Raw genomic sequence first — 14,101 nt, forward strand, 5'->3', positions numbered from 1 at the left:
TGCACTAATACAGATAACATACATCTATCATTAAATATGTTGCATAAGTGATGTTTTGGAACTCGAGAGCTGAGTTATGCTCGACCCTCGAATTTTAGGGCGTTACAAGTTGGTATCAGAGCATGATCTGGATTAAACCGGACTTGGGTTATGGTCACACACCGCACGTTGTCGCCACTTAGTGTATTGGGTGCGTGTCTATCGTAGAATGTGTGTTTGTGCTCCGTAGCTTCTATCGGCGAAAGTTTCCTGAAAACGATCGCTGAGATCGAGTCTGTGCTCTCTCCTGATCACACACAGCGACCCGAAACCTTTCCTAGACCATCTATTAATGAGTCTAGATGGCCTATCTTGGCATTTCAACCCTTCAACCTTCAAGAAATCTCTGTTTCAATCAGATTTCTGCCTGAATGGCCCGATAGCCGTCGAACCAAGCAAAGGGGCCGATCGGGGCATTTCTAGTGGGGCCCAGGGGGGAACCACATCATTTGGAGAATGGAAGACCAGGAGGACCTCGCCCAAACGGCGAGGCATCACCAGAAGGTCTAGAGACCGGCGATGCCATTGTCAGCTCGGCGAGGCCTCGCCGATTAGCGGGCCAAGCCGGGCGACGGGCGCGGGTCGATGCATGTTTGGCCTTGTGTGGCCCACCCCTTCACGGTTTGCTGTTTTAAACACCTTCTATACCCTACTTCCTTCATAATTCTCCCTCCCAAGCTCTCTTTTCTTTCAAGTTTCTCTCCAAGCTTCTCCAAATCCTCCCCAAATCTTCTTCTTTCATTTTCGTGCAAACCCCATCACCCCACCTCAAAACCTTCACCTCCCATTGCTATTTATCTTTTCTTTCCTTCTCATTTGAGCTCTCACATTCTCTTTGGGGCTCTCAAGTGTGTGGAAGTTTCCCATTCTTCCTATTTCTCTCTTTCTCTCATTTCTCATGGCCCTCTTTGAGTTTATCACGGCCATCTTTTCCATTTCCTCCCTTCTTTCTTTGATGGGGAAGAAGAGAGCGCCCGTGGATGAAGTCGGGCTTAGCTGCCCAACCCATACACGGAGGCCGAGAGGTGCTGCTGCGAGCACGTCCGCCACTCGTGAATTCCAAACCAAGCGGGACCTCGATCCTCGAGCTCCCATTGGTAGAACTTTGTTGGCGAAGCTATTGCATGGAGTCTATGAAGGCCGTAGAGTCCTTTTTGAGGCTCATGTTGATCCGCGGCTGTATGACGAGTTTCTGTTGTTGGAGTGCCTGGAAGGGGCTGGTTGGAGTCCCTTGGTTGAGGGCGAGTATCGCGCGAATGCAAGTACTGTTCGAGCTTTTTATGTCAATATTTGTGATCCTTCGCTGGAGCCTCTGCAGTTCAAGATCCCTTGTGGTAGTGGTCGGGAAGCTACAGTCAACGTCGCTTTGATATCCCGACTCCTGAATGTGCCACTTGGTGACGTGCATGCCAGCGAGAAGAATTTGAACAGTATGCGCGAGAGGGATCATCGCACTCAATCCTTTTGTGGTCGTCTGGTCGAATGGCAGCCAATAGGAGTCTTCTAGCTACCAACATGACGGATGACTTCCATTTGCTTCACCACATATGTACGTTCAATGTATATCTAAGGTGGAGCAACCGCAGCGAGTGTACGCGCCTGATGGTGGATTTCTTGTATCAGGTGGGGCAAGAAGTGAAGTTGTGTGTGCCGACGTACATCTTGCGCCAGATTATTCTCATCGCTCGTTCGACTAGGAGGACCGAATCGCTTCCTTTTGGTCGCCTCATTTGTAAGCTTGCTCATGAGTTTGGCTATAGGCTTGGAGCGGAGAAGCCGGTTCCTGTTCGTCATATTCGCTTGATGACCCTTAAGCAGATGGAGATTGGTTCTGGTCGACATGCCTCAGAGAGTGAGGATGAGTCAGAGAGCGATGATGAAGAGAGTTATGCTGAAGGTGGTGCTGAGATTGAGGAAGAAATAGAGCAGGACAAGGAAGAGGATGAGGCACAGGATACGAGTGATAGCTCTTCTCCTATGGCGCTAGAGCAGAGCGCAGAGCAGACTGCCAGAGATGCCCGTATTGCTTGGCTTAAAGAAGGGCAGGCTGTTCTACGCCAGGATATTATGGATCTTCGAGGCCTTGCGAAGCATAAGTTTAAGAAGATGACTCGAACTCTGAAGTCTATCCTGTATTGCTTGCAGGATAAGGGTGCCCTGCCTCCATCTCCTGATTCCGACGAGTAGTATCGTTGTGGTCGTCCTTTGCTTTGTTTGTTATTTTCTTTCTGTGTATAGCCGTTGTTGGCTTTGTAGTTGGAGTTGTTTGTAGTTGTTGTGGTTGTTTGAAGTGTTAGATGTTGTAGTTCACATGCTTTCCTAGTCGTGATTCATGTAATGCTGCACTACTTGTATTGCGATGATTTTGTTAAATGGAATGCATGTTGTTTGTCTTTGGAGTTGTGCTGTGAATGCTGTGTGGATGGATTATGTGGATGTAGAATCTGATAGGTTGTATCCTCTGTTGAATGTAGGGATGCCTCCTAAGGGTTCGAAGACTTCGGCCAGTCTCTCTTTGGTTGAGTCGCTTGCTGGGGTTCCTTGAGCGATAGCCAGACGGATCCACAGGTGGGCCCGTCTCATGCCGGTGTTGGGCCGACACCTATGACTCCTCCAGTCACGCCTTCGGTTCTTAAGCCAAGTCGTGCATCTTCGTCTGCTCCGCCTGCTGATAGGTTTGAGCAGATGATGCTGTTGATGCAGCAGCAGCAGATTTAGCAGCAGCAACAGCAGCAGCAGGAGTTCCTCTCTTCCATGGCTGGCATCTTTGCTCAGTCAGTGGGGGTGACTCCACCTGCTTCACCTATGCCTCCATCTGGGAGCGCCAGTGCCAGAGGCACTTTTGAGCGATTCCAGCGCTTGCGACCTCCTACATTTGCGGGTTCTCATAGACCCGAAGAGGCCGAGTATTGGATCGATCGCATCTCTAAGATGCTGAGACCACTGCACTGCTCTAAGGTTGAGCAGGTTGAGCTTACCTCCTTCATGTTTAAAAGAAGGCCAGTCTGTGGTGGGACAGTGTTCTTCGTACTATCGAGGAAGGTTTTATGTGGTCGTGGTAAGCGTTTGAGGCACGCTTCCACGAGAAGTATTTCCCGGTTACGTACCGACATGAGAAGGAGAGTGAGTTCCTTCACCTCCACTAGGGAGGGCTATCGATGACGGAGTATGAGAACCGGTTCACTGAGCTGGGTCGGTATGTGCCCTTAATTCTAGGCAATCCACCGATGAGGATACGGCGTTTCTCTGAGGGATTGAGACCTGAGATCCGATCGAAGATTTGCTGTGCTAGCATTTCTTCTTATGCGGAGCTGGTGAGCATGTCCTTGCGAGCAGAGCAGGATGGGGAAGGTCATCCCGCATGCGAGCACCGATGGTTCCTCCACCGAATCGTCAGCAGCAGGCTCGAGTTCATGCGCTTTCAGCTGAAGCGCCTATGTCTGACTTGGTGCCGAGATCCTTCGAGGTGACAGCGCACATTGAAGGTATTCCCGTTTCTATGTTGGTGGATATAGGGTCCACTACTTCTCTTATATCTTATGCGGCAGTTAGGCGTTTGGGTTTGAGATCTGTTCCTATGCAAGGAGTGATGCTTACTACCGCTACGGGGATTTCCTCTGCTTTGGGTAAGCGTTGTATGGATTATTTGGTCGATCTAGGGAGTGGATCGATCCAGGTTGATTTCTTTGTCGCACCTCTTTATCATTACGATGTTATTATGGGTATGGATTGGCTCACGAGAATGCGAGCTGAGATTGATTGTGAAGTAAGGTCGGTGACCATCCATGGACCTGAGGGCGAGACAGTTACTTTCCCAGTTTAGGTCAGTTACCCTTTTTGTATTGATTATTATTCTTCTCTGTTGGAGAGTATGGCTGAATCGGCATTAGTTAGCACGCCGGTAGTTCGGGAGTTTGAAGATGTGTTTGAGTCGATTCCTGGATTACCTCCTCAGCGTGAGATTGATTTTGTTATCGACCTCATGCCTGGTGCGGCGCCCATTTCATTACCCACCTATCTTATGCCTCCGAGTGAAACAGAGGAGTTGAGGAAGCAGATAGATGGTTTACTGAATTTGGGTTTTATTCGGCCTAGCGTGTCTCCTTGGGGAGCACCTGTTTTGTTTGTGAAGAAGAAAGATGGTTCCTTACGATTGTGTATTGGTTATCACAGGTTGAATTTGGTAACTGTGAAGAATAAGTACCCTTTGCCCAGGATTGATGATCTGTTTGATCAATTGAAGGGGGCACGGTACTTTTCGAAGGTTGATCTGCAGTCAGGGTATCATCAGTTGCGTGTCAAGGATGGGGACATGCAGAAGACCACTTTCAGGACTAGCTTTGGTCACTATGAGTTCCTTGTGATGTCGTTCGGTCTGACGAACGCACTGGCCGTGTTCATGGATCTGATGAACAGGGTGTTTCGGCTATTCTTGTTCCGATTCATCATTGTCTTTATCGATGACATCTTGATTTATTCGGCGAGTCATGAAGAACAAGAGGATCACTTAAGAGCGGTTTTGGATACTCTCAAGAAGAATCAACTTTTTACGCAGTTCAAGAAGTGTGATTTCTGGAAAGAGGAAGTCAAGTTCCTGGGACATGTGTGGGATAGCCGTCGATCTTGCTAAGGTAGCTACAGTGCAGGACTGGAAGCAGCCTGGTTCAGTTACTGAGGTAAGGAGTTTTCTAGGTCTTGCAGGCTATTATCGATGCTTCATTCAAGACTTCTTGAAGATTGCCAGACCGTTGTCGCAGCTGACACGGAAGGATTTGAAGTTTGCTTGGAATGAGAAGGCAGAGTTAGCTTTTCAGGAGCTGAAGGACAAGTTGACGTCCGCCCCTATGCTAGTATTGCCAGAGCAAGGGGTTAAGTATATTATATATACTGACGCCTCTCGCATTGGCCTGGGTTGTGTCCTTATGCAGAAGGGCAGGGTGATTGCTTATGCTTCGCGTCAGTTGAGGAAACACGAAGAGAATTATCCTACGCACGACCTGGAGTTAGCAGCTGTAATATTCGCATTAAAGCTCTAGAGACATTACCTCTATGGTGAGGAGTTCGAGCTCTTTTGCGACCACAAGAGCCTTAAGTATATTTTCACGCAGCGTAACTTGAATATGAGGCAGCGCCGATGGATGGAAACATTGAAGGACTTTAAGTTCGATGTTTCTTACCATCCGGGCAAGGCGAACCTTGTGGTAGATGCGTTGAGTCGCAAGAAGGCTATTGAGTTTACGGCTCCGCTGATGATAGCAGAGTGGGATATGTTGGAGTTTGTGCGAGATTTTGAGCAGAAGCTTACGGTGGTTGAGCCGTATGAGGTTATCGCACACATTCGTGTACAGCCCCTTATCGACGAGAAGATCGTTGCAGCTCAGGCAAATGATGAGCTTTTGGTGAAGATGAGGAAGCGGGTTGGTACAGATGAGAACTCCGACTGGAGTGTTAGTTCTGATGGGGGCTTACGTTTTCTTGGCCGGTTATGTGTTCTTAACATCCCTGACTTGAGACGGGAGGTTCTCGAGTTAGCCCATAGTTCTAAGCTTGCGATGCATCCAGGTAGCACGAAGATGTATCAGGATATGAGAAGATCTTAGTGGTGGGACAATATGAAGGTCTAGATTACTGAATTTGTTTCTCATTATCTCACGTGCCAGCAGGTCAAGGCAGAGCATCGCCGACCTCCTGGGTTGTTGCAGCCCATGCCCATAGCTGAATGGAAGTGGGACTTCATCTCTATGAATTTTATTTCTGGGTTGCCGAGAACGAGGAAGGGATATGACTCTATTTGAGTGATAGTCGACCGATTAAGGAAGTAGGCTCATTTCTTACCGATCAGAGTCACAAACTCTGCAGACAAGTTGGCTAGGTTGTATATCAAGGAGATAGTACGTCTACATAGAGTTCCCCTGGAGATTGTGTCTGATAGAGACACGCGTTTCACATCTATCTTCTGGACTCGTATTCAGGAAGCGATGGGTGTGAAACTGAAGTTCAGCACCGCGTTTCATCCGCAAACTAATGGACAGACGGAACGCATGAATCAGGTCCTAGAAGACATGTTGCGAGCTTGTGTTTTGGATTTCAAGGACAGTTGGGATGATTGTCTTCAGTATGCAGAGTTCGCGTATAATAACAGTTTCCAGGCGAGTATCGGCATGGCTCCCTATGAGGCGTTGTATGGTCGCCCGTGCAGAGCACCGCATTGCTGGGCAGAAATTGGTGAGCGTAGTTTGCTTGGCCCGAAATTGGTGCAGGTGACTTCAGAGAAAGTTGACATCATTCGACGTTGACTTCTGACAGCCCAGAGTAGGCAGAAGAGTTATGTAGATACGAGGCGTCGATCGCTTGAGTTTGAGGTTGGAGACCATGTCTTTCTGAAGGTCTCTCTTATGAAGAGAGTTCTGCGGTTCGGTAAGAAGGGGAAGCTGACGCCAAGATTTATTGGTCCATTTCAAGTTCTGGATCTAGTGGGAGCGGTAGCATACCGCCTTGCTTTGCCCACACCTCTTGCGGGCGTGCATAACGTATTTCATGTTTCTATGCTGAAGAAGTACGTTCCTGATCCTTCGCATATTATCAGTTGGGAGCAAGTGCAGTTGAGTGAGGATGCCACTTATGTACTACGACCGACGCGTATTCTCGACAGGAAGGAGCAGGTATTGCGTAGCAAGGTTATCCCTCTTGTGAAGGTGCTATAGACGCATCATAGTGTGGAAGAGGCTACTTGGGAATCTGAAGCTGAGGTCAGGAAGAGCTACCCTCAGATCCTTGAGGAATATGAGAAGGTATGAATTTCGAGGATGAAATTTTCTTTAAGGGGGGTAGATTGTAATGACCCTGGAAATTTTGTGCTAATCTTTCCTTAAGTAGTTTTTTTAGGGTAAGTAGCGCTATACTCGATTGCTTGTGAAAATTGCATCAATCACTTTAAATTGGATCTGCATGACTCAAAACCTGTAGAATAGTTAACGCTATGTTACTCTGAAATCTGGGATCCATCGCTAAATCCAGCTGTTCTGGGGAATTTTTGGAAGATCTGGATTGGACCTGGACCGCGCGTCGAAAGTTTGATAGTGATGATCTTAGGCTGTTGCGGTCACCATGTTGGGCTTGACCATCACCTCGAAAATCAAGTCCATGTGATGTTCTAGGTCGATTTATTTGAGTTCGGAGTGAAGAGTGTGAGAACGGTTGGAAATTTATTAAGCTTTTATGAAATCTGAGTCGTGTCGCTTACGCGACGATTTTAAGTTATCTGACCGTTGGATTCTGACCCAATTTCACCCTCTGATCAAGGAAGGTGGCCCAGGCATGTCCTTGTGCTTGTGGACCTGATCGAGATTCTGTGACCGTTGAATTGAGTGTGGTCCGCCACGGCTGATCTGAAGATCTGGTTGGTATGAAAATCAGCTTGACCTAGATCCATGGTCAATGAGCTTAAGTCCGACCTTTCATGGTAATAGGCCCACCGGAAGTGCTTCGTTGGATCGTGAGAGGCTGGTTTTGGTTATACCCTAAGTATACCTTGGCCCTGAGGTTATTTTCATCAATATTAGGCCTATTTATTGACCTTAAAACCCTAGCTCTCTTTTCCATACGAATTTTCTCTAACCCTAGCTAAGAAAGAGAGTGGAAAGAGAGAGAAAGCGAGAGAGAAGTTGGTGAATCATCTTAGATTCTTTCCTGTTCTTCTTCATCCTTTAACCTTCACTTTGAATTGTTATTCCGGTGATTCTGAGTTCATCTTTAGGTAAGTTAACCTAACCCTAATCTGTGTTAGAGCTTAGAATAGTCTTGGTGTTGTTGTATCTCATTTCTATTCTTACTTTAGGGTATTCTATCGCCGTTGACGAAGATATATCGTTTGAAATCAGTTCGGTGTTCTTTTCTGGCTTAAGGTGCGGACTTTAAGTGTATAGGTTATGGTTTTCAAGGCTTTCAATGCCAGTTAACCATGGTACCTTGATCTGCTAAGACTCATGAGCCAGACAAGGTGGTATGGGACACCGTGGTCGAGCTGTCGGCCTACGCTGGGGTGACGAGCCTCCCCGTAGTGACCAGTGAGCAACCAAACTTATGAGCCGATTATGGTGGTATGGGACACTATATTCGTGTTGTCGGCCTACATTGATTGGTGACGAGCCCTTTGTAGTGACCTCGAGCATGCCCGGATACCGCATTGAGGTGACGAGCCTTAGTGTAGTGATAAAGGTATGATAGGCGTGCATTGATTGGTGAAGAGCCCTTTGCAACGACCTGAACCCATATGATCGTATGAGATGCCCAGGATTAACGACCCTAGAATGGATCACTGTTTGGATGGTGATATGAGGAAGGTATCTTAGCTTCCCAATCCTGCTGTATGAAAATGACTAATAACAACTTGGTAATCATGATCATGCACCGCATTTGCATGTGCTTTGTAGATGTGGCGCACTTTGAGGCGATGTCATGCGTAACGTAAGATGAAGACGCTGAGGGTGTACGCGTGAGGGCACGCATCATTCTGCATGCATCCTTGCATTAACAAGAGTACTTAGGACATGTTTAATTGTTCTGCTTTATCATTACTGTTTGATTGAACTGATAACATGTTAACTTGTGCTTTATTGTTCCACTGAGTTGATCACTCACTCCCACATTCTGGGGCGGTGTTAAACACCCACCAGACTCTTTCTTAGGTTCTGATGTTGCAGATGTGGATGCGACCTTTGAGGCAGAGCGGGAGATGGATGATGATGAGGCTGCTTTCTCTTTTATGCAGTTTTCAGACGGGTTCTAGTGAGCCTCGTTCTGATGTGCGGGATGCTGGGATTTCTTTTGGAAATTAAATGATGTAATTTAATACTTGTAATTTTGATAGCAACACTTACATTACGACCTAGTATGTGTATGTATTTCAGGGATTTGCACTTGTACACATATATTTCTATAAGTCTTCCGCTTGCTTTCTTCACTTATCCCTGAATTATATCTGTGTTTTGGCTTAATCTATTCCATGTTTTATGCACTAATATAGACAACATACATCCATCATTAAATATGTTGCGTAAGTGATGTTTTGGAACTCAGGAGCTGAGTTATGCTCGACCCCCGAATTTCAGGGCGTTACAAATCCTTAAGTCTTTCTTTTATTGATTAAGGTTTAAAAGGAGCATTTAATGTGCACAATTAGCGAAGTGGCATTTGGTTACTTAGTATTAAAGTAGCCATTACTGGAATCATGGGAAGGTAGCAAGACAAGCGGGCCTTATTTGAGAATAATGACACGAGTTCTAAAATGGTTGAGTGTTGTGCCCACGATCTGAAGTAATAAACGTGCACCACACGATTTTGATGGAGATACACAACCAGGGCGAATGGTTTTTCTTTTTATTTTTTGAAACCATACCCCTTTTAGAGGATGAGCAGCCAATCTGAGCAAATAGAGCTACCCACCTTCGATTAAGCCAGATATGTCCATCGTGATGAACGATTGCTCTATTAAATAGGCCAAGTTATGAGAGGATCGATCATGAATGTTTCACCCTTATAATTGCAAGGAAAATATACATTAAGTCTTTGATCAGTCATGATCATTTTATTTCACTTTGCTGGTTTTAAATTGCATAATTACATAAGATTGGAAAACTTCTCCGATGGTAAGGATTGTATCAAGGACAAGGCTGATTCATTACAAAATGCAGGATTAAGGAAGAAGAGGATGAAGGGGACTAGCCGCTGATGAAGAAGATCATCAAGATCACGATCTTACATCCTCTCTTGACTAGATGTTTCCACCTTCACATGATGTCTCCCAGCAGGTAGTTTTATCTGGGACCCTATACATTACGTTTTATCAAGCCATCTCTCAACAGATTGGTAAAGTCATAGATGGCATAAGACCACAAGCTTCTACTCGACTGATACATGATCAGTCTTACTAGAGATTGAACAGTATTGCTGAAGAGTTGCTGGGAATCTGGTCAATGAGGCCAACCCTATAACATCCTGAATGTTCACGGCCAAAGTTCATACTCGTGCCCGAGGAAACCAGGTGTTAATGATGTATAAATTGGATGCTTTGGAAAATCGCACCTTATTTTTTTTTTCATTTAGATTTGGATCACATCCAGATACATTCAAGAAGGTAACATTCACAAGAATAAAATCAACTGTATTGATTATATTTCATCAGAGTAAAAAAGAATAATCATATGCCCTCTCAATGAGATTTTATTACATTTATTGAGTTCGCAACGGAAGTATAAAACTAATTCATAAATCTATCTTGTCATTCTTTCAATATAATCTTCTATAGGGAAGTAATCCTCTAAGTCTTCAATCTATATGCCACCTGCATCATTTGTGCGGTTGGGAGAGGGTCAATGCCCTACTCATAGTGATGGTTATCCTTTAAGATTAACAATAATTCAAGAGATTTATAAAGGCAAAGTAAAGGGTACTGATACATCTCATACTCCACTAATACATGAGGTATCACTATGCACAAACAGCCTACATGAGATGCAAGCCTAGCATAGTGTGTGCGGCTCATCATACGTAGTGATCATCACAATGTGGAATATAATTTATAAAAAACCCGGCTTGACCCACATCCCATAACTGCGGATATTCGCCGGCATGGCCAACGCTAACGTGGGTTTATGCGAACATCTCAAGGCAACACAACATGTGGTTGTGGGATTTACGTAACACGATGTGTTTATAGAGCAACTATTTGTGACATCTAATCCTAAAAACTTGATGTAACACATATACTGATTTACATACATAGATTGTGCACCACGCCAACCAACTTATGGAATTACGTGTCGACCAAGAGGGCTGCTACCTGTAACGTATTATGTCCATGATAAGATATTTGAATCACTTATTGTGATACCCCTTAACAAATCACTTACACTTATAAAGAATGTGATCTAAATCATGAAAAATATAAACTAAATAATGGAGGTTCTGGAATATCAAGACACATGCCCAAGCCTTAAAGATAGATGGCATAAGACCAATATAATAAAGAGAAGAGTGACAATGGTCAACTCAACAAAGTGGTAATGGCCAATGTGAGGCCCGTATCCTACACCGTATCGTTCCATAGCTTCCGCGGTCCCCCGGTCGAATTCCGGTGACCCGCGATCTATTATCAGCGTTTGCATGTGATCCTGAGTCATGTCTCGTATATCAGAGTTAGCTCGACCCAATACTTGTACCCTTACGATCGCGCTATCATCACGTCTCATGCGCCGAGGCGATACCCGGGCCAGGAGATGTGGGCTTGCGTTCAGTTTGAGGAAAACACCACGCTTTGTAATTTCAAGAGAATCCATCACATCAAATTCAAGTACACATCCCATCACTCCCATCACTCACCCATCCTCAAGTACAACCACCCTCCCCAAAGTCAACTCTCTCTCTTACAACCAAGTACAGTCATCCATCACTCACCATCCCTCTCTCCCATCAATTCTCTCCCATCACCTCTCTCTCTCTCTCACTCTCTCTCCATTTTCAAGCAACCGTATGAGAGGTGTATGTCCAAGCTTTCATGAGAGAAGTTAGGTGTGGCCCACTCCCTACCACCTAATCCCACCCTCCAAAGTCCATCTTGACCGTTGAATCGCATCCCTTGGAGCTCTAGATCGCATTGGCGGAAGAAGGAAAAAGAGATCAATGGTGGGTGTTTTTCTAAGGTTTGATTTGTGTGATTTTGATGATTTGAGGGCTCACTTATGGTGGGACCCATCTTGATGTATGCATTGTTTGAAGAGGGACCCATAGTGGCGGGGTCCCTCTACTACTCACGTCTCTCTCTCTCTCTCTTTTGATGTGTGGCCCACCAAATGCAAGTTTATTCAGACCGTCCATCTATGTAGATCCCACCTCCTTTCGCTACTGAAGTGGCATCATCAAGTAGGTCCCACGTATGATATGTCTGTTTTATCTCCACCGTCCAAATTACTGGACAGTGGGGTCACACCGTAATGTATGTGTTTTATACATACTCTCCATCCTTTTCTGCTGGAATGGTGGGTCCCACTACTGCTGACGTCAGCAAGATCTGTGGATCTCCATGCATGATGTATGTATATCCACACTGTCTAGATTGTCTGGACAATGCTGGACAATGTTTGGATAGTGCTGTCCAATGTTTGAACATGCTGGACAGTGTTTGGACGTGCTGGATAATGTTTGGACATGCTGGACAATGTTTGGACGATGCTGTCCAATGTTTGGACGGTGCTGATTTACATGGACAATGGTTGGATGGTGTTGATTTGCACATCCAATGTTGGACAATGCTGATCATCATTAGTGCCATGTGCCCCATAGAATGATAGTGTACAACGATACACATGTTACACCTGTAACTAATGAAATGACTTTGGTGTGGTCCAAGCCCATTTGAGGCCCATTGTTGTGGCCCATCCATGAGGCCCATCATGATGTTTTTTTGGCCCATGTGCGCGGCCACCTGTTTGTATTTTTTACCCATGTGATGGGGCCCACTTGTTTTGTATTTGAAGCCCATATGATGACACCCGACTTGATGTATACGAGGCCCATTGTGATGTGTATTAGGCCCATATCGTGCAGCCCATTGTGATATGTATTAGGCCCATGTCGCGTGGCCCATTTGATGTATTCAAGGCCTAGATACGTGGCCCATTTGATGCATATGAGACCCATGTGTCGGGCCCACAAGTTATGTATTTGAGTCCCATGTGTAGGCCCACTTGTTGTATATATAAGGCCCATTAATGCCGTCCACTTGATGTATATGAGGCCCATTAGTGCGGTCCATTGATGCAGCCACTTATTGTATTTGAGGCCCATGGGTTGCAGCCCATTATGATGTATTGGGGCCCATGGGTCGTGGCCCATTGAGATGTATTTTCGGCCCATATGGCATAGCCATTGTGATGTTTTTGTAGCCCATTTAATGAGGCCTATTATGATGTGCATTAGGCCCATTAGTTGTAGCCCATGTGATGTATCTGAGGCCCATGTGCAGGGCCCACTTGTTGTGTATATGAGGCCCATGAGTGAGGCCCATTGTGATGTGTTCGAGGTCCATGTGATGCAGCCCATCATGATGTGTATTAGGCCTATATGATGCGGCTCACCGTGACGTGTATTAGGACCATGTGATGCGGTCTATAGTGATGTGTATGTAGCCCTTGTATGAGGCCCAAGCGATGTATATTAGGCCTTTATGTGAGGCCATGGGCCCACTTTATATTTGGCCTTACATGGGCCACTGCTTGGGAGCGATGTTGGTTGAATGTCCACATTGTGACCTTCCCTTAGGCCCTTGTTAGGCTGATTCTAATTTCGATTGTCAAGGCTGATAATCGGTGCTGGTTATTAATACCGATTATGAATATGTAATAGCATAGCATCATGATATATGCTTATACGCATCATCAGCATGTTCTTTATAAGATGTGGTTGACCATTGCATATGTCATTGGGTAAGTTATTTATGGGACTCCCTGAGAGACGGAGTTGTCCCACATCAGTGCATGGTATGCGCAGGATTGATGCATGATTGGACTGTGTGATTCATGTGAAAGTGTTATGTTGATAAACCCTGAGTATTGTCAAATTTTGGTGTGTCAAACCATTTCAAGTTTGTATCTTGATGTGTATCAAGCATGTGTATCTATTCACATTGAATCTTCGACGTCCGTTCTGTTCATGCTGAATTTATCTTGCCAATATCTACAATGAACTTGCCGAGATCTTCAAACTGGAAGAAAGTGAAGACTTAGTGTTAAAGAACATTGCGGTTCAAGATCTGTAACCAGAAAAGTCCAAGAACTCAAGACCTAGTTAAAGACTGTGTTCGGTATGTTGAGTTCAAGCGCAAAATTTAAAGCTGCTGAAGTGGTTGATAGTTTGATGGTTCATATGTTCTATCTCACAACTAAAGTATGATTGACCTAGATTGACCTTAGATCATGATTAGATCATTTCATACTTTCGGTTAGTCATTTTGGTCATTTTATAAGTGTAAAATTTTATTCTTTCGACTAGCCCTATCATTGGCTCG

The sequence above is a fragment of the Magnolia sinica genome, chromosome 1 (genome assembly GCF_029962835.1).
Source record: "Magnolia sinica isolate HGM2019 chromosome 1, MsV1, whole genome shotgun sequence".
NCBI lineage: Eukaryota > Viridiplantae > Streptophyta > Magnoliopsida > Magnoliales > Magnoliaceae > Magnolia > Magnolia sinica.